The sequence below is a fragment of the Coffea arabica genome, chromosome 9e (genome assembly GCF_036785885.1).
Source record: "Coffea arabica cultivar ET-39 chromosome 9e, Coffea Arabica ET-39 HiFi, whole genome shotgun sequence".
Classification (NCBI taxonomy): domain Eukaryota; kingdom Viridiplantae; phylum Streptophyta; class Magnoliopsida; order Gentianales; family Rubiaceae; genus Coffea; species Coffea arabica.
The window spans coordinates 33,527,936-33,549,860 of record NC_092327.1 but is presented as its reverse complement, the minus strand read 5'-3'; positions in this window follow the sequence as shown (position 1 = coordinate 33,549,860).

Below are 21,925 nucleotides of genomic sequence, written 5' to 3'. Positions count from 1 at the left end.
AATTCTCTGCCATCCTCTCTATCAACTCCCGTGCTTCTTGAGGGGTTTTGTTCACCAGTGCCCCTCCACTTGCAGCATCAATTATGCTCCTGTCCCCGAAAAGGAGTCCCTCATAAAAATACTGAATGAGCAACTGCTCACTTATCTGGTGCTGGGGACACTTGTGCAACAAGAAGTTGAACCGTTCCCAATACTCATAGAGCGATTCCCCTGGATGCTGCTTGATCCCACAAATTTCTTTTCTTAGACTTGCAGCCCTGGACGCAGGAAAGTATTTATCCAAAAAAATTTTCTTCAATTGGTCCCACGTGGTGATGCTACCTGGTGACAGGTAGTACAGCCAGTCCTTCGCAGAATCTTTCAAGGAGAAGGGAAATGCCCTCATTTTTATCTGCTCTTCTGTAATGCCCGGGGGCTTCATACTGTTGCACACGACATCAAACTCCTGCAGATGCTTATACGGCTCCTCACCTGGTAAACCATGAAAAGAGGGTAAAAGAGAAATCAGACCAGATTTTAACTCAAATGAAGTGTTTTCACTCAAACTCGGGAAAGTAATGCATAAAGGCTGCTGATTTAAATTAGGGGCAGCCAACTCCCTTAATGTTCGTGCATTAGCCATGGGGATTTCTTCTTGCTCCGAGTCACTCGAGGTGTCACCAAACGAATCTGTTGGGTCAACTCCTGGCTCAGGTCTCTGAGATGCAGCACTGGAGTGCTCCTCTCTGAGCTGTCTGGTTTTCTTTCTCGTTCTACGCGCGGTCTTCTCTACCTCAGGGTCAAAAATCAAATCACCTGTACGAGAAGATCGAGGCATACACTAGAAGAAAACCAGAGAATTAGGACAAAGAAAGTGAATTTAAAAAAGAAACAAATAATAACGTCAGTCCCCGGCAACGGCGCCAAAAATTGACAGGTTGTCGAAGCCTGTGCAATAATAAAACCTACTCAAACTAAAAGTAATTTCTGTAGATAGCGGTAAGCAGGGTCGAATCCACAGGAATTGGGAGTAATTGTTTCTCTTCAAATTCACAGTGACAAAGGGGGGTGTTTTTTGTGTAGAAGGTGACACTCAAAGAAATCCAAATAAAATCTAAAAAACTACTAAAAATTAAATAACAAATTACTAAAATCAAACGAGTGATAATTAAGGATCTAGCCAAGGAAAAACTTCAGCAATGGTTCATCTAATTGATCATTGAAGCAAAGGCAATTCCCATTATTCATCAATAAATAGGTTATAACTACCAAACAAGCGATGACAGTCAACCCCTCCTTACTGTGTCGGTGATCAAGGTACGCCCGTTAATCACTACTCTAATTGAGAAATAATCCTAGGTACGCCCATAGAATTTAATTCCCCAATTGCCTTACATATTAGAGGAGCCCTATTCTAACCAAACAACACACTACCAGGGTTATTTTAGATTAGCCCGCGTATTCCCCTGACACAAATCTAATCATGCCAGTTGTCACTATTTTAGAGCAATTAAACAATTACGGATTTAATGCCCTAATTGACAATAGATTACCCAATCAACTAATTATCTGGATCCAAGACAATCAATTAATTAAATAACCATAAGCATAACAATCACGAAATGTGCGGATACCAATAAATAAAAGGAAAAGATTAAATTAAAACGATCTCACAATTTTAGGCGAACCAGAGCCTTCGTTGCTCCTTGACTAGAAGGGAAAAGTTAGTTCATACTTGATGAGCTAAACCCACCAGAAATTGTAAAGAGAGCTGCGGCCATCAATTCAGGAAATGCCCAACTTCAATCCGGTCAAAACAATAAAGCACAGTAAAGTTGTAGAGTACAATGGACTGTCCTTGCTTGTCGGCTCATCCGACGGAAGAAGAAAAAGAAAACACCTAAAAGCTACAAAGGGAAAAGTCAAGGCTGATCCTACTTTTTCCTCACATACGTGAGAATGGCTATTCCAGGCTAAGCCAAGTCAAAAATTGAAACTAGCTACAGGACGAAAAACTCAGCAAAAGCCAGCCCCCGCATCTGATCCTCTTTTTCTTCTTTTAATTGCGGCGGCTCACAGCAGGAAGAGAAGCCATCCGTCCGTCATTCCTTTGCGAAATTTACCAAAATGGGCGTGACATCTCCTCTTCCAAAAGTGCCCCTGGGACAAGCTTTATCATCTGAAATCTTTTCCTGTCAATTTGGCATCTGTTATCATATTTTCGTTCTACTCCCTGAAGTATACGTAAATTAAGAAAAATGAGTAGAATTCAGCAATTAATCCACATCAAGTCAGGTAATAGGGGAAAATAATAATAAAATAAATAGATAAATTGTAGCCTATCAGTCTCTAAGGGTCAACAAGACAAAAATAACGCCTATTTGAAGTCTAGAGGGAAGAATATGAAAAACAAGTTTTCAAAAAATTATTTTAACCAGAAAAAGTCAAATCAAGGACCCCCTTCAAAACAAGTTTCAAATACTCCAAATTTTGGAAATAATATGAATAATAGAGCTTGTTTTGTTTGTGGAAAATTGGGTCATCGTGCAAAAAATTGTCGTTTTAGAAAATTTGGACCCAATTTTAAGCCACAAGCTAATGTGACTCAACTAATTGAAGAGTCATTCGTGGCTATGGTTTCTGAAATCAATTTTGTTGGAAATACTGAAGGGTGGTGGGCTGATTCTGGTGCCTCTAGGCATGTTTGCTATGATAGAACTTGGTTCAAAAGTTATTCTCCTATTGAAAAGAAACAAAAGTTTTGCTAGGAGATTCACATACAACCAATGTTCTAGGCATGGGCGAAGTTGAACTAAAGTTTACTTCTGGGCGTGTCGTGACCCTAAGAGATGTTCTTCACGTTCCTGAAATTAGGAAGAACTTAGTTTCTTGCTATCTTCTTAATAAGGCTGGTTTTAAGCAATCTATAGAGTCTGATCAATATGTGCTTACAAAGAATGGTACTTTTGTTGGAAAAGGTTATGCTTGTGATGGTATGTTTAAACTTAATGTTGAAATGAATGAAATTTCTACTCCTGCTTATATCGTTTCTTGTATAAATATGTGGCATGCACGTATTTGTCATATAAATAGCAAATACTTAAAAAATATGAGCCACATAGGGTTAATTCCAAAATTGCATAATGAGTTTGAAAAATGTGAATATTGTAGCATGACTAAAATAACTAAACAACCTCATTTGAAAGTTGAAAGAAAAACAGAGTTATTAGAATTAATACATTCTGACATTTGTGAATTTGAAAGCATATTAACACGTGGAGGTAAAAGATATTTTATCACATTTATAGATGATTTTTCAAAATATTGTTATGTCTACCTTATGAAACATAAAAGTGAGGCTTTTGAGAAATTTACTATTTTTGTTAAAGAGATTGAAAATCGTTTTGAGAGAAAAATCAAAAGATTTAGAACAGATAGAGGAAAAGAATATGATACTATTGGCCTTATAAATTTTATCAAATCATTAGGAATGGAATCTTTAATGTCTAATAAAACTTGAAAATTAGTTGATTTACCTCCAGGTTGTAAAACTATAGGTTGTAAATGGATATTAAGGAAAAAGTTTAAACCTGATGGCACTATAGATAAATATAAAGCCAGGCTTGTTGCAAAGGGTTTTAAGCAAAAAGGAGAGATAGATTTCTTTGATACCTTTTCACCAGTTACAAGAGTGACTTCTATACGACTTTTAATAACTATAGCAGCAATTCATGAATTAAAAATACATCAAATGGATGTCAAAACAACCTTTCTTAATGGTGATTTAAATGAAGAGATTTATATGGATCAACCCGAAGGATTTATTCAACCAGGTTTAGAAAATAAAGTTTGTAAATTGAATAAATCTTTATATGGACTTAAACAAGCACCTAAACAATGGCATGGAAAATTTGATCAGTGTGTATTGACTAATGGCTTTAGGTCAAATGAAAGTGATAAGTGCATTTATTATAAATCATTTGGAGACTCTCATGTGATAATTTGTTTATATGTTGATGATTTATTGATATTTGGGACTAATATGCAAGTAATTGAGGTTACAAAAGCATTACTTAAAAGTAATTTCGAAATGAAAGACTTAGGCGAAGTTAATGTCATACTTGGTATGAAAATTACAAAAAATTCAGAAGGAATTTTTATTGATCAATCTCATTATATTGAAAAAATATTAAAAAAATATAATTATTTTGATTGCAAACCAGTTTGTACACCCTTTGATTCTCATGTGTGTTTATTTCCTACTAAAAATGATTTTGATGTGATAAATCAAAAAGAGTATGCTAGTATAATTGGTAGTTTGAGATATGCAACTGATTGTACCAGACCTGATATTGCATATGCGGTTGGTGTACTTAGTAGGTTTACTAGTAAACCCAACATTACACATTGGAATGCAATTCATAGAATCATGAGATATCTTAAGAGAACTTTAGATTATGGTCTATTTTATAAAAAATATCCTGCTGTACTTGAAGGTTTTAGTGATGCAGATTGGAGTTCATAATCCAGTGATTCTTTGTCCAATACTGGTTATTTATTTACATTGGGAGGTGGAGCCATTTGTTAGCGATCCAAAAAACAACACATAATCGCAAAGTCTACCATGGAAGCAGAGTTAATTGCTCTTGCTTCTGCATGTGAAGAAGCAGGTTGGTTACGTGATTTACTATCTGAAATTCTAATGTGGAATAAACCGATACCTCCTGTTTTAATACATTGTGATAGTACCGCTGCTATTGGCAGAGTTCACAATAAATATTATAATGAAAAATCCAGATCTATAAGGAGAAAACACAGTACTGTGAGATCATATTTAAATAATGGTTCATTAACCATTGATTTTGTGAGATCAGGCGATAATCTTGCCGATCAACTTACAAAAGCTCTAGCTAGAGAAAAGATCTGGAAAGCATCAAGAGAGATTGGATTAAAGCCCAAAAATGTAAAAGCTACCTATGAGGATACAACCACCAAAGGACTGGAGATCCCAAGAACTAGGTTGGAGACAAAGGAATCATAGAGTCGCTTGTTGTGATACATGCAAATTTTTAGTCCAATCATATGATGGTATGTATGTAATTCTGTGACGAATATGAGAGGTTGAGAACTAATCTCTTAATGAGTTCTATAGCCCTTATGGGTGGGATGTGTTAGTCACAGAAACATTCTTGATAGACTCACCTATATGAGTGTAAGGGTGTGGCCGCCCTTATGAGAATTGGGCTAATTCTCTAGAACACTCATGAACACTGGGGTAAAGTACATGGCCATAATATACTGGCTTGAAAAACTCGGTTAAGAACACCTAGAATGTCCTGTGTGTTAAGTTTTCTACGTATCCTTAAGTAATCATAGTTTAAAGGCTAAGTCCACTATGATTCTAATACGGGAAAACTGAAACACTAAGTGGAAGTTTAAAGGCATTGCCACTTTCATAAGGCATGATGTTCTCACTATATACCCAAACTATTTTTATTAAAATAAGTGGGGGATTGTTGGATATTTTAATAAAAATATCATTATTATTTTGAATTCATTCACATACTTATTTTGAATTCAATTGCAATAAGTTACAAATTTTGAAATGAATTTTCAGTTATAAGAGCACCATTAAAAAGGGTAACCTATGAGATTTATGTCTTGAATTCAAATGCAATAAGTTACAAAATTTGAAATGAATTTTCAGTTACAAGATCACCATTAAAAAGGGTAACCTATGAGATTTATGTCTTATTTTTGTAACCTATGTAATGATTAGATTTTAAGAATTTTATTTATTGAATTTTAACTAGTATACAATGCCGTAAACCTTTTCAAATTTTGTAACTGAAAAATATGACACATTTATTCCATTTAATAGTGGCATTCCTATACTCCTAAAGCTTTAGCCTATAAATAGAGGTCACTATCAACCAAGTTTGAGACACTTTTCTTGCTATCTTAAAAAAACTATCTTCCTCACTTCTATTGGGCATTAGTTAGGTGTTGAGAAGAGTTTTAGTTTCTCTAAATTGTGTAGATTTAGTAGAAGCAATAGCATAGGCTGGGCTGTTGTATCCCAAAGGCGACATGCCATCAACCTTCTACACCGGGCATAATTCCGAGAGGGGCGCGAATCGTCTTAAGAGAGCGACCTAGTCCGCGCCTCACCTAACCGAAATTACTTTATTTCTTTTCTTTGACTTTTGTTTTGCAAGTTGATCGTGCATATCAAGTTCTAAAGGAACAATAGAAGGAAGCCCCGTCACTCTGAATTCCAATGGGAGGGAAATCTCTGAAAATCGTCAAATTGATAAGAATAGTCGATTTCAAAACCTAGGAGTTACCCATCTTCTCTGGAGAAAAACCTAGGGAGTGGTTTCGGAAATGTCTAAAGTATTTTCAACTCTTCCAAGTCCCAGAGTTCCAATGGTTAGATATCGTGGAACTTCATCTGGATCGCAAGGCGAAAATTTGGTTCCAAGGGTTCAAGCAAGGGAAGAAGGAAATTTCTTGGGTAATTTTCGAAGACGAGTTGTGTCATAGATTTGGTGATGCAAGGCAAAGAGATTTGGTGGAAGAATTCAATAAACTAGTGCAAACAGGTTCTGTGATGGAATGTCAAGAATGATTTGAAGAATTGCAAATTGCAAAATCTAGTCAGGATAAGGGTTCCGAGACTAGTAGAATCATACTTCATTTCTTGTTTCATAAGTGGTCTAAATGATGAGATACAAGCCTCAGTTAAAGCCCATAGCCCCACCACTTTGATGGATGCTTTTGAGAAAGCTAGGCTGAACGTGAAGATGATTGAAGCACTGTTCAAGAAGCAAAAAACCAACTCCAAAGGTAATCTCCCACCTCCTTTTAAAAAACTTGTGTTGCATTCACCTGCGGAAAGAAGCAAGAAAGCTTTTCCCCTGCATCAAATCCCAGTTCATTCAAGAAGATTTCTCCGACTGAATGTAGAGATAAATATGGATTAAATGTGGAGATAAATATGGAATAGGGCATGTATGCAAGGATAAAGAGACACATATGTTATTAGTTGATGATGAAGGTGAAGACGTTTTGGGTGAGGAGGTGATTGAATATCAAGGAAAAAAATGTAAAGGAAGTAGAATTTTCACTGCATTCTATGATAGGTGAGGTTATATAGAGAACTATAAGAATGACAGGGGGAAGTTGAAGGCAAGAAGATTAGTATTCTGATTGATGGGGGTAGTTCACACACTTTCATTAACCCCTCTGCTATTAGACATTGCCTGCACTTAGTACATAAGATCAAGCCATTCTACGTTAGAGTGGTCAGTGGACAATTACTGCAGTGTAGTGAATATATCCCTAGAATGAGGTGGAGATTACAAGGCCATAATTTTACTCATAATGTTTTGGTATTACCAGTACAGCCTTATGATATGGTGGTTGGAGTGGATTGGATGGGGTTGTACAACCCCTTGACCATGGATTTCCGGACTTTACAAGTGTCCTTTGACAAGAAGGGTCAAGTGTTCAAGTTGCAAGGAGAATCGGGTAATACAATAATGATTAAACAAGGGAAAATAGCCCATAAGAAGATCAACAGGAGAAAGCTACAACTACAGCTGATTTCTGCCATTAGGATGTCCTCATTGGAGCAGGTAAAGCAATCACTCCCTGATTCTATCAATGCCTTAATAAATATGAGGATGTATTTGGAGAGCCTAAGCAATTAACTCCTCTCCAAACCTTGTGATCACACCATACCTGCATACAGATATCCCCATTTACAATAGAATGAAATAGAGAAACAAGTCACAAATATGTTACAGAGTGGAATCATTCAAGAGAGCCATAGCCCTTTTGCTTCACCAGTTCTTTTAGTAAAAAAAAAAGGATGGAATGTGGAGATTTTGTATAGACTATAGGAAGCTCAATGACATCACCATAAAAAACAAATTTCCCATCCCTATAATAGATGACCTACTTGATGAGCTTAAGGGTGCAAAATATTTCTCCAAAATAGACTTGAGGTCTTATTACTTCCAAATTAGAATGTCCCCTTTAGATATCCATAAAACAGCCTTCAAAACACATTTGGGGTTATATAAATTTTTGGTGATGCCTTTTGGCCTCACCAACACTCTAGCCACCTTTCAATACCTCATGAACTCTATTTTTCACCTTTCCTCAGAAAATTTGTACTGGTGTTCTTTGATAATATCCTGATATATAGCGCTGACCTTGATTCACATATACAGCACCTTGACACTATCCTATCTACCCTCAAGAAGCATACCCTGTTTGCCAAACTCTCCAAGTGCTCCTTTTTGTCAAAATCAGATTGAGTATTTATGGCATATAGTAACAGGAGAATGAGTGAAAGTAGATCCTGCAAAAATTGAGTGCATGATTAAATGGCCTACTCTCACTACAGCCAAGTCCTTAAGAGAATTTCTGGGATTAACGGGTATTATAGAAGATTTGTCAAAAGATATGGATTGATAGCAAAACCACTTATTGATCTCTTAAAAAAGGATTGCTTGAATGGAATGTAGCAGTAGAACTTGCTTTCAATCAACTCAAATCAATAATGTGCAAAACTCCAATATTGGCACTTCCTGATTTTAGTAAGCCTTTTGTGTTAGAAACGGATGCAAGCCACAAAACTTTGGGCGCAGTCTTGATGCAGGGTGGCAGACCATTAGGCTTTTTGAGTCAAGCTTTAGGACCTAAGAATCAAGGCCTGTCCATTTATGAAAAAGAATTACTGTCACTTATCACAGCAGTACAAAAATGGAGACACTACTTACTTGGGGCTCATTTCATCATCAAAATATATCATGAAAGTTTAAACTAGTTGCTGGATCAGAAGATATCTACACTTCTTCAGCAAAAATGGTTAACCAAACTCCTTGGTTTAGACTACGAAATTCAATTCACAAGGGGGAAAGAAACTGTGGTAGTAGATGCTCTTTCAAGGAGAATAGAGGAGCCTCTAGAGGAGGAGGGGAACACTAAATGCTTCTCTATCTCAATAGTTAAACCAGCTTGGTTAAAAGAGGTTTCTAGCAACTATGAGAAGGACCCAAAAGTTAAGGAGTTACTGCGAAACTTAGCTACACAGGTTGCCAACATTCCCGAGTTTTCTTATGATCAAGGGATTATTAGGTAGAAAGGGAGGATTTATATTGGAAGAGGAAACAATGCTAAATTAAGGCACAAACTAGTGAAATGCATGCATGAATCACCTATGGGAGGATATCCTACGCTAGATTCATCTTTGTGTGATAATTCACTACATTTTCATGCATATTTTCATTTTTAAGGATCTTTTCTCATTTGCATGATATTCCCTATTATATTATCCCCTATCCTCTATATGTGTTAATCATATCACTTAGAATTGCACTTCATTTAAGAAATTGTATGATAAGTAGGTTCATTTGCTTGTTCATATTAGAGGAATTATTTTTTCAAACATGAAAAAGGGGTTTTATTTGATTTTATTTTTGTCAAAAAATATTTTTGGGTGACTTGGTACACCAAAACTCAATACCAAATGGCGACTCCTATTTTTTCTTAAAAATCCTTTTAGACTAAATTTTGGACCCAAATTGTCGCATTTTTTTTAAGTCCCATTCTAGGTCCTTTTCATTTATTTTAAAAATAAAACCACATCCCTTGTAAACACCATCTTTTATAAACACCTTATTTCTTTTTCATCGCAAAAAATGGGGCGCGACAACTTGGCGACTCCACTGGGGAATCTAAAGAGTCCAAGCATTTGGTTTAGTTGTCTTTTCTTTTTTTTAACCCTTTTTATTTATCATATTTGGATGATATAGATTGCATTTTTTTAGGATGTTTTGCATTTCACCCTCGTATTCGTTCATCGTTCCTCGTGTATGTGATGAATGATTTATTTATTTACTTATTTGTATCGCGCTTTGCATTTGGGGTGGGGAATTTTACCCTAGAGTCTCGCATTGGTTTTCGATCCCTCCCCTCCAAACCGAGCACTAGCATACGTGCATACGTTTTATTTTTTATCCCTTATTTATTTTTCTTTTAGTGGCTTGTCACGCCACTCTTCCCTATTAGGATTAGGCGACCCACTTGGACATGTGATCGCGACACGACGTGTGCGTAGTATGATCCGAGGGGTCACTCAATCTTCCATTTTAAGTTTTGGGTTGATAGCCTTTAGCTTTTAGTCGAAAATTGAGGATTTAGGATCGATTCACTTGGACATGTGGTCGTGGCACGACGTGCACGTAGCAAGGTCTGGGGGATCACTCGAGCCACAGACCAAGGGCTTTGGAATTGAGGACCCTTCGCCCTTTTGTCTGAAGGTTTGGGAACCTGAAACTTTATTGAGTCTAGATGCATTAGTGAGTTCAGCCTCATGCATCCATTTAGAAATCACCTAAGGTAGAGTCTGTCTTACCCTATTAGGGACACTATTCACGAGGGGAGGGATCTCACCCCTCTTTTCCTTTTATTGTTTTATCTCTGTGTATTATTTTGCTACAATGTGTTATGTGTATTTATCTGATTGAACTAATTTTTTTTTGTTTTTGTCTCCATTGCACTCATAAGCCCTAGAAAATAAGATTCCTGGCATGGTACTCTCTAGGAGCCTATCCTATTTGATGTGACAAATTTGAATTGAATGCATTGCGTTTGCAGCATGCATACATTTCATTTTAGACTCACTCCGGCATACAAAAAGGGATTCCTTTAGGTCACATTTCATTTGTGGTATTGCATATTTATTCGCTTTGATAAACTGGCATCATGCGTCCACCTTAGAAGGGAATGCCATTTAGGGAATCCCGTGTTAGGAATAAACCGCCCTATGTTTCAGATATATAATCCAATGAGACTTGCACGATTATATTTTTTGTATCATCCAAAGGGGTAGTGCACAAGGTAAGGTAGGATCGGGCCTTTCCACGATGATGACATTGAGAATGATGGAACAACTTTTACACATTAGAATATGAGCATCTAATAATCATCTTTTGACCATTTTATCAGAATCGATAAAAATCCCTTGCATAAAGGACATTAAATTGATGAAATTTATAAATAATTCTTCATTATTGAAATGATAAATATATCGAGGCCAAATTTCGATTTTAAAAGGCTCATAGACTAATGCATTGTAACAAATTTCATGAGTTTTGAAACTACAAATGGGGGAGCAATTCAATCAATTTTTGAATAAATCGTCAATTCTATCCAATCCATTTGACTAGTTTATTCACTTTTAGGACAAACCAACCAATTTTGAATAAATTCTCAATCTCATTCAATCCATTTGATCTGTTCATTCACTTTTAGGATAATTCAGCTAATTTTGAATAAATCATCAATGCCATCCAATTCGTTATTCTTTTTTGGGACAATTCAGTCAATTTTTTAATAAATCTTCAATTTCATCCAATTCATTTGATCAGTTTTATTCATTTTTAGGATAATTCAGTCAATTTTTGAACTAATCATCAAGTTCATTCGATTCATTTAACCCGTTTATTATCTTTTAAAGTTTCGATCTATGGTTCACCGAAAGAAATTAGTCGAGACATTTTAATTCTTTCAAAAAATAAGTTTTTCACACTAAATTGATTTTTAATATCACTTTATGTGTCAATCAAAGCAATCAATCCATTCAAACTTTGTTCTCATTTTGTTGGGACAAATTGTCTCTTGTCACTCCAATTCGTCAAATTTTTTAAAATTGTCTTTTATTCAAATTTCAATAAGTCGATCGGATCCATCAGGTATTGTATAGTGCCTACCCCTGAGAATTACATTTTTCATACTAGGCCTACTCTTGGCATAAAAGGGCTCCCCCATAGGACATGCATACAGATTTCACAGTTTTGCTTACTAATTTTGGATATTTTTCTTTTATTTTTTTCCCTTCTCCACATTTTATAAAAGATATTTCAATTGGATAAGAAAAAAATATTTTTCCTATATCTGATAGCATTTTTGTTTTAGAAGTTTTGAAAATTACAAATGTTACTTGATTCTTGGGCAGATCCTACAATGTAAAAAAAAAATAAAAAATGAAAAATTCATCTGAAAATGCTTGTCTAAAGCATCTCAAAAATCTCTTGATTCATTGTTTCTAATACATTTCGACTCAAAAGATAGAAAGAGAAAGTGTATATATATTTGAAAGTGTATTCTTTTGAGATTTTTCTCATATGTATTATATTTGAGTTAAAAAAAAATTTTCAAACATTTGAATAATAAAATTTTTATTTATACAATTATTGTTTTGTATATATTCATTCTTTATCTGCTCATTAGGAGATTTCATGATGAATTCTAAGAAATAAGGCTAAATTGAGATTTTTCGATCTCTTGTTTGAAAATTCATGAGTATATGTTCAATTCCCAAAAATTTTTGTATACACTAAATTTGCGGTCTGAACTATTCAATGAGAGTAGTAGAAAACAAAAGGGGTCAATCAAATTTGATAGTTTGTCATAAAAGATCAACCCTGACACTTTTTTTTTTTTTTATTTTTGTCCACTTCTATTGAACCTCCAAAGTCAGTCGCATTGGTTGACTAGATTCAAAGTGAGATAATTTTTATCGTGAAAATGTCCAGTGTGTCTAATCAGATTCAATCAACATCTGAGTGAAAGCAAAAATGTACATTACTTCTTATTTGTTTTAAAAATTTGGAATGATACTTTAGGCTTTCGTTTCTCTATCTATACAGATTTTATCATTTATTTTTTCATTTGAGACTCTAAAAAAAATAAATAAATAAATAAAGTTTCGTTTTAAATAAAAGTCTCAATGATCGTGACTCTACATGGAAAATTTTTCAAATGTCAAAAGGGGATGGATTCTCCCAATGGGCTGTCCTTTACTTTGGTTGTCATGAGAAATAAGAATGATGCTTTGGCCATCGTTTCTACTATCTAAACACTTTTTATCCTTTGCATCCTTATTTGAACCTAAATTGGTGGTTGATTTCAAAAACACTTATGATCGCACCCCCACACTGGGGAAGAATATTTGAGAATTGAAAAAAAATGGCAAAAATGCTCAAAATTTTTGAAGGGGACATCAAATAAAGAAAAAGAGTGAAAAAAAAGAAGAGAAGAATTACAAGTTGGGGAAATTTGACTCTGTCATTGATATTTTGATCTTCAATTTTGGAAAGAAAGAGGGGCCATCTATACTCCAAAAATTAGGGAGTTTTCAATTCTATCATTGACATTTGGGATCTCAGTATTGGTAAGAAAAAAATGAAAGAAAGAGGGAGAGAGAGAAATAAAGAAAAATGTGAAAAAAAGGAAAAGGAAAAATGATGAAATGAAAAGAAAAAAATGCAAAGACATCCAATGCTGAATTCCCTCTAGTGATTGATATTAAAAAAAAAAAAAAAGAAGGGGAGGAGTCAAAATAGGGTCCCAGGATCTAAGTCCAAAACTGGGGCAATTTTTGGAAAGGAATGCGATCTTAAGTGCGTTGTCCTTGAAAATTCTATTTCTTTTAGCTATCGTTGTCAATCCACATTACAAACTCATAAAGTCATTGCTGACTTATCTTTCATGACAATTTGAAGTGAAAATCTTGCCTCTAAGGAACCTACCATTCACTCGTGATCATAAGGCCATAACTTGTTTTCATATGTTTGGCTATCGTTTCTACCCATACATTATAAGCCTATAGAGCTTATATGTTGACTAAGTTTTTTCAAGAAATAAGAGTAATAAACTATTTGCTTTCACAAAAATGTGATATTGAATGGGTTAGACACAATTTGGCCACAAGCAAGACAGATTCTGACATACCATCTCCCTGAGCCACCTCAAAATCATGAATAATACCCATTTGGTTGGTTCTAAAATATGAACTAACAAGAAAGGGACCCCTTTTCCCTCAACACCGATCCCAAAATGAGGAAGAGATCTTTTACAATTTGGTCTTGTTTTGAGATATTTATCATGGAGTCTTCTACATGACATTTAAAGTTTTTTGTGAAAAAAATGCATTTTTCATTTGTACATCAACTCACATTGCACGTTAGTTTTCTAAATTTTGAAATTTTTTTTTTCTAGTTTTACCTAAATAAATGGAGAATCACTCGAATAAAATTTTATAATATGCCCAAATTGGGGCAAATTTTTTGTAATATATTTGCGAGATTTTGTCAAATAGGTTCAAATTGAGGCAAAATTTTACAATGCATTTGTAGGGTATGTCCAAGATCAAGTATATATTTTTTAAATCTTGATAAGTCAATATTTTGTATGAGTCTTAATTGTTATATCATTGCAAAAAAAAAAGAAAAAGAAAAAGAATTCTAAAAAAAATTCAAGCGTTTTGCAAAATCCCCCATTGTGCAGGTGTTTATGGTTAAGATCGAGAAAAAGCGCAACTCAAAACTTGCAAGTTTGGAGGTCAATCACGAAATAAAGGGGGCAATAATACTGCCTTGCAAAGTGGAGGATCGGCTATTTATTCAAAAGGAGTACATACTTCAGCAGTCAACTTGAAAGAAAAAAAAAAGAATAAAAGAGAAAAGAAAAAGGGGGAATAAAAAAAAAAGAGAAAAGAAAATGGGAAAAAAAGAGAAAAGAAAAAGGGGAAGAGAAAAAAAAAAAGAAAAGCAAAAAAAGGATAGAGTTCTTTCTTCAATTTTGTAAATTTTTGCTATTGAACTTTGAGAGCATTTCACTTGGAGCTTATATTTCTAAGTTGGGGCAACACCTTATGCTACAAATGGAAATAATAATACCTGCCAAATTGAGATCCCGTCCTTGCACATTTTGACAAAGACTCAGGTAGAAAAAATTAAATGGATCAAGGAGTACAATGAGCTGATGTCTCCAATGGATGAAAAAGAGGTTGAATGTTATTTGTCATAGACAATACTAGCAACAAAGGATGATTCATTGTTTATGACAAGAAAGACAAATTCGCTTATTTGAAGTAAGGGATAAAGTTTTGAAGCAAATTCTTCCGATTCAAGAAGAAGTTAAAGAAAAGTTTGCTCCAACTTGACAAGGACCATTTATTGTTCAAAGAGTGCTATCCGAAGGAATGCCCATTCTCATAGAACTGGATAGACAGGTTTTTCCTCTGCCAATCAATTCCGATATGTGTAAGAAATTCTTTATCTGATTATGTGATTTTTCTTTTTGAGATACCATTTAGGGCGGATTAAAGGCGGGCCTTTTTCTTTTCTCTTTGAACATCTTACCCCTAGTTTTCTCCTTTGAATCTCCAAAATAATTTAATCATTCATTTGATAGCCTTCTAAAGATTGCAAACCCCACAATGGGACAAATTTTACCTCCTATTTGTCATATAAAAAACACGAAAAGAAAAAGAAAAAAGGAAAAAAGATTCAAAAGCCAAACTGGGGCAATTTTTTCAGTTTTAATACCCTCATACTGGGGCAAATGTTGATAGAACACGGTCTTAGGATTTTTGAAACCTCTTTGAAGATTTACTTTCAAACCTTAACATTTCTTCCACACCCCATCTGACCCCATCATAAAAATCATAAAGTCCCGATCTCTGCCTTAGAAGTATTTCACATAAAAATCACTTAATTAAATGGCAAATGATGTCAATACACCTTTACCATTTTTGCATGGAAAGGATTGTCGCACTGATACCATAATTTCTTAAAACGCATTTTCGAATTGATAAAGGTTGTCGACAAGATTTGTTCATTGAGTGAAAACCTGAAAGGGCATCTTTAAAAAAAAAACAAAAACAAAAAACAAAAACAAAAACAAAAAAAGAAGGAAGAAAAAAAAAGAGAAAAGAAAAATGAAAAAAAAGAGAAAGAGAAAAAGAAATGAAAAAAGAAATGAAAAAATAGAAAAAAAAAGAGAAAGAGAAAAAAGAAAAAAAGAAGAGAGGGAGAGAAAAAAAAAAGAAGAAAAAGGAAAAGAAAATGGGGGGTGACCTTAAGGAAAATCCGAAATGCTAAGGTCATCAATGTAAGGTTTTGGAGCACAAGAGAATCATGAACGAAAAGCAGAGTGTTGTAACTTGAAACGGGCATTCCTTCAAATCTGGTCATTAGAAAGAGTTGATTTGTGATACAAAGGAAAGTATGGCCGACTGATGCTAGAAAATTAAGAAGATTCAACACAAGTTGCAGCACAAATTCTTAGGGAGCAGTTTTGACATCAAAAGATCATGCTTGCATGGTTCTCAATGCAAAAGGAATCACAAGGAATCACATGGGTAGTGGCATTATGTGCTCACTCTTTCTGCCTTCTCGAAAGCATGAAAAATATGGCATTTGTTAAACATGATTTGCACTGGAGCAAATATCAAAAGGAGTGAGCTCCAATTTTGGTAATGCATTCTAAATCGGCTTTGTGAAAAAAAGTCTTTTAAAATCGAGAGGATAGTGACATATGTATTTACCTCTCAAATCTGTTGAAGGGAGAATTGTCATTGGTATTTTTCTAGTTTTAAAATTCGTCATATTTGACTTTTTCGAAAAAAAGAAAAAGAAAAAAGTGTGTTTCTTTCATTTCTTCTAAAGTTTCAAAAAAAAAAAAAAAGATTGCAAATCCACCAACTCGAGCAACGTGCATTTTATTCTTTCAGTTTGATAGTATAGGACTTGCGTTTTATTTCTTTCATTATTTAATTGGGTTCGGGTCTATCCCACCAATCTGTTATATCAAAAAAAAAAAAAAATCAAAATCAGAAGATCAAATTTAAATTTCTGTTGGTGAGTCTCAGCGTCCACCGTGCACCCTTCTATCTCCCTTTCTTGACAGATCAGAAGATCAAATTCCTGTTGATGAGTCTCAGCGTCTACCGCGCACCCTTCTATCTCCCTTTCTTGACAGATCAGAAGATCAAATTTAAATTCCTGTTGGTCAGTCTCAGCGTCCACCGCGTACCCTTCTACCTCCCATTCTTGACAATTTAATTTCCTGTTGGTGAGTTTCAACGTCCACCGCGCATCCTTCTATCTCCCCTTCTTGACAATTTAATTTCCTGTTAGAGCGTAATCGCGTCCCTCCGCGCATCTTTTTCTAAAAGACAAATTTAATTTTCTGTTGGTGAGTTTCAGCGTCTACCGCGCACCCTTCTACCTCCCCTTCTTGACAAATTTTATTTCCTGTTGGTGAGTCTCAGCGTCCACCGCGCACCCTTCTATCTCCCCTTCTTGACAATTTAATTTCCTGTTGGAGTGTAATCGCATCCCTCCGCGCATTTTTTTCTAAAAGGCAAATTTAATTTTCTATTGGTGAGTTTCAGCGTCCACCGCGCACCCTTCTACCTCCCATTCTTGACAATTTAATTTCTTGTTGGTGAGTTTCAACGTCCACCGCGCACCCTTCTATCTCCCCTTCTTGACAATTTAATTTCCTGTTAGAGCGTAATCGCGTCCCTCCGCGCATCTTTTTCTAAAAGACAAATTTAATTTTCTGTTGGTGAGTCTCAGCGTCTACCGCGCACCCTTCTACCTCCCCTTCTTGACAAATTTAATTTCCTGTTGGTGAGTCTCAGCGTCCACCGCGCACCCTTCTATCCCCCTTCTTGACAATTTAATTTTTTGTTGGAGCGTAATCGCGTCCCTCCGCGCATCTTTTTCTAAAAGACAAATTTAATTTTTTGTTGGTGAGTCTCAGCGTTCACCGCGCACCCTTCTATCCCCCTTCTTGGAGCGTAACTGCATCCCTCCGCGCATCTTTTTCTAGTTATGACAAGTTACTTTTCTTGACTGTTTTGATTAATAATTGTGCTTTCTCATTCATTTTGTGTTTCATGTTTAGAAGTTCTAAGAGCTCAGACTTTTTCGACTTTGCAAAGATCACAAATAGTCAATGCACTTGTTTCATTGTGGTTTACTTGCATTCAAATTACGTTTGATTTGATTCCCATGGTGGGATACGTAGGCAACTCTACATGAGTTCGGTCACATTTTCTGCAATGTCCAATAATTTCAACCAAGTGTTGGCTTGTTTATTTTAGCTCAGGTGCAGTTAGAAGAGACAGGTAAGCAATTTGGTGCCTACGTCTTTGTCTTGAATTTCTTTGAAACTCTAGACAAAGAGGGGCAAGTTGTAGATACCAAATTTTTGTCAATTTTCAATGTTTTCTTGAATTTTTTATATTTAATGAATTATTTATTTTCTTGCATTTTAATGTGCATTTTTCTCATTTTTTGCAGGTTTGTTTAAAAAAAAAAAAAGAGAAGAAGAAGAAAAAGAAAAAGAAAGAAAAACAAAACACAAAAATGAAAAAAAAAACAACAAAAACTAAAACAAAGAGAGAAAACTAAAAAATCAAGAAATCATTTTCATCATTTCCCCACCAAAACAACTATTAACCCATTTCACACTCAATTGCCATGCACCTATCTTTTCATTAGCTAAGAAAATCATCATTTTGACCGAGGAAACACACAAACTCCACTTTTTGGGGCTAAAAATACACTCTCTCGGCTCTCTCTTGAGGGGGGGGGGGGAACTCATCAGACAAGCCAAAAAAAGAAAAAGCTCTCCAATTTTTTTTCTCTTCTAAAAAACACATCTCTCGGCTCTCTCTCTCACAGAAAAAAAAAACACTCCTCCCTCTTTCCCTCTCTCGGCTTGGAACGCAGAAGAGAAACACGAAAGAAGAAGAAAATTTCCCTCGGCCTTTCCTCTTTCCCAATATTTTCCCAACACACTCACAGGCATCAGAAAAACTTCAGCCAAGGCAATTCCACTTTCATTGAGGTATTTTACAGTTTTTTTTAAGACATATGAGATACATTTTGGTTTTAATTTATCTTGCTTTTGCTGATTTTTATTGTTGTTGTTGTATTGCTGAAATTTGGGAAATGGCATGAACTAGATTGAGGAAAAGAAAATGTTTTTTTATGTATGCATGTTAACTGTTTGAAAAAATGCCAAAAATGAAAAAAAAGGAATTTTAGGGGGCTGTTTTGCTTTATTTTAGCCCTTTTATGTTGTTTTCTTGTCAAATAAAAATCATAGTTGTATTGTAGAAGTTACAAGGAGTGTTGTAGTATATTTTTTATAATTTTTAGTGAAAGATATGGTGATTTGAAAAAAATAAAAACTGGTCTGTCTTTTGGCATTTTGGACACTTTCGAATCATCTTTTGTAAAAACTAATTTCGGAAATTGAATCTACGCGAAAAATGGAGTGGGGGTGTATTTTGGCAATTTTTTGTGACTGAAAAATTTGCCGGCGGCGCCGCCGGTAGCTGCCATGGCCGCCAGCTGAAGCTTCTTCAGCTGGCCGAAGAAGAAGAAAAAGAAATGGTTTGGGCTAATGTTTTTATTTTCGGGTGGGCTTGTTTTTTTTTAGTTGGGTTTTGGTTTATTTCTTTTGGATTTCGATTTGGGCTAGAAGGTCAGGCCCATGCTTTATTTTTGGTTGGGTTTGAGTGATAGAAGACGGGCTGGCTTGTGTGTTTTGGCTTGGACTTTCGGCTGGGCTTAGGTAGCGTCTGGCCCAAATAAATAAAAATGATGGCCCGATGACCTTTTTCTCCCAAATCAGAAACCAAAATTTACACTTTAGCCCCTGATCTTTGGAGTAGTTTCTTCGGCCAGGAACATTTTAAGTTTGTTTCACTTAGGTCCTTAAATTAATTGCACTTTGGTCCTTGAATTTTATCTTTCATTTAATTTTGACCCCCGAAATTTGAAAAAATATAGTTTCTGTCCCCAAAAGTTTTCAATTTTTGCAATTCAGTCCCTGATGAATTTTGACTCTTTTTATTATGATTGTTTCTTTTCTTTAATAGCTAATTATGCTACTTTTGAATATACTTAACTTGTAATTTTTAGATGTTCTTAAATTTCTTTACGTTCGACATATTAATGTGAATTTAGTATTTTTGTTATTATTATTTTTCAATTAAATTGGTGTCATGATTCTTTTGTTCATTTTGAGTATAAATAGGGCAATTCGACTCCATTTAGCCATCACTTCAAAAGGGAGGTACCCCTATTATTATTTAAGAGTCAATTACGTGCTTTTATGTGCTCATACGTGCTCTTATGTGTCTATACATTTTTATATGTTTTGTTATTTATTTGATTTAGATGTTTATTCCAATTCTCTTTTTTTTTTTTAGTTAATTCTTATAATTATTTGAGAGGCATTTAATTGCCTAAAAAATGTAATAGATAGGATAATTAGATTTGTTTTATTTTATTTCCCTTTTTAGATTGTAGTTAGGCGCTCCCCGATGTAATAGGTAGGTTGTGTGTTTATGTGGCTTATGTGTTACGTGCCTTACCCGCTTTCTTTAAGATTTTTGCATCTAAATATTATGCTTATGTGTTACGTGTTACGTGCTCTTATGTGTTTATTTGTTTTAATTTATGCCTACTTGTCTTATTATGTATTAAAATGCATGACGTCACTACACTAGTCCAATGCTAGTTGTGGTTTTTCCCCTCCGTTTACTTGTTAGTCCAACGCTAGTAAGGATTTTTAAAAATGGGTTAGTCCAATGCTAGACCCTTTAGGCCGTCCTGCGCTAGATTCATCTTTGTGTGATAATTCACTACATTTTCATGCATATTTTCATTTTTAAGGATCTTTTCTCATTTGCATGATATTCCCTATTATATTATCCCCTATCCTCTATATGTGTTAATCATATCACTTAGAATTGCACTTCATTTAAGAAATTGTATGATAAGTAGGTTCATTTGCTTGTTCATATTAGGGGAATTATTTTTTCAAACATGGAAAATGGGTGATTATAACTTTTTAGTTTAAATACCCCATTAATCCCTATATAAGAAAATTATGTCACGAGTTTTTGCCTCCCGTACTCTTTATGTTGCATTCCCTTTTTCTTTGATCACTTATATCTATGTATATAATTTAATTTCTTTTCTTTTCTTTTCTTTTAATTTCATTATTTGCATATTCGTGACACTTCCAAGGAATTATTTTGGCCTTCGCAATTAATGCGATTGGTTCAATTAAACCCTTGAATGAACATTTTGCCCCTTTCGATATTTTTTATTTGCATCCATGTAGGAAACATCCAAACATGATAAAATTAAGGGTTAGATTAGGAAAATTTTAACTAAATCTCGCAACTAGCTTAGACTAGGTTGAAAGGGTGCCTTAGGTTTGAGTTAATCGAACCTTTGCCTTCCCTTTCTTCAACCGTGACTCCCGAACCCATTTTCTTTTGTTTTTCAAAGACCTGGAGTTGTCAAAAAGGGGTTTTATTTGATTTTATTTTTGTCAAAAAATATTTTTGGGTGACTTGGTACACCAAAACTCAATACCAAATGGCGACTCCTATTTTTTCTTAAAAATCCTTTTAGACTAAATTTTGGACCCAAATTGTCGCATTTTTTTTAAGTCCCATTCTAGGTCCTTTTCATTTATTTTAAAAATAAAACCACATCCCTTGTAAACACCATCTTTTATAAACACCTTATTTCTTTTTCATCGCAAAAAATGGGGCGCGACAATTGTGACATAAGCAAAAGAAGCAAAAGTGAGAACTGCAAGTATCCAGGCTTACTATAGCCTCTACCAATCCCATAACAGGCTTGACAACATATGTCATTGGACTTTATAGAAGGGTTACCTAAATCTACTGGTTCAGATGTTATTTTGGTTGTAGTGGACAGGTTCACAAAATATGCACACTTCATGGCTATAACCTCATAGTATTTAGCTAGATCAGTGGCTCAACTCTAATTTGATAATGTGTATAATTTGCATGGCCTTCCCTCAAGTATTGTTTCTCATAGCAACAAGGTTTTCACTCGCAATTTCTGACAAGAATTATTTGAGAAGTTGGGCACTCAGCTACACCTTTCCACTGCTTATATCACCCACAAACTGATGGACAAACAGAGAGGCTCAATAGATGCCTGGAAACCTATCTCAGAGATGAATAACTTTTTGTAAGTAGTATAGACACCATGCATAGTACCTGATGTAATCAATC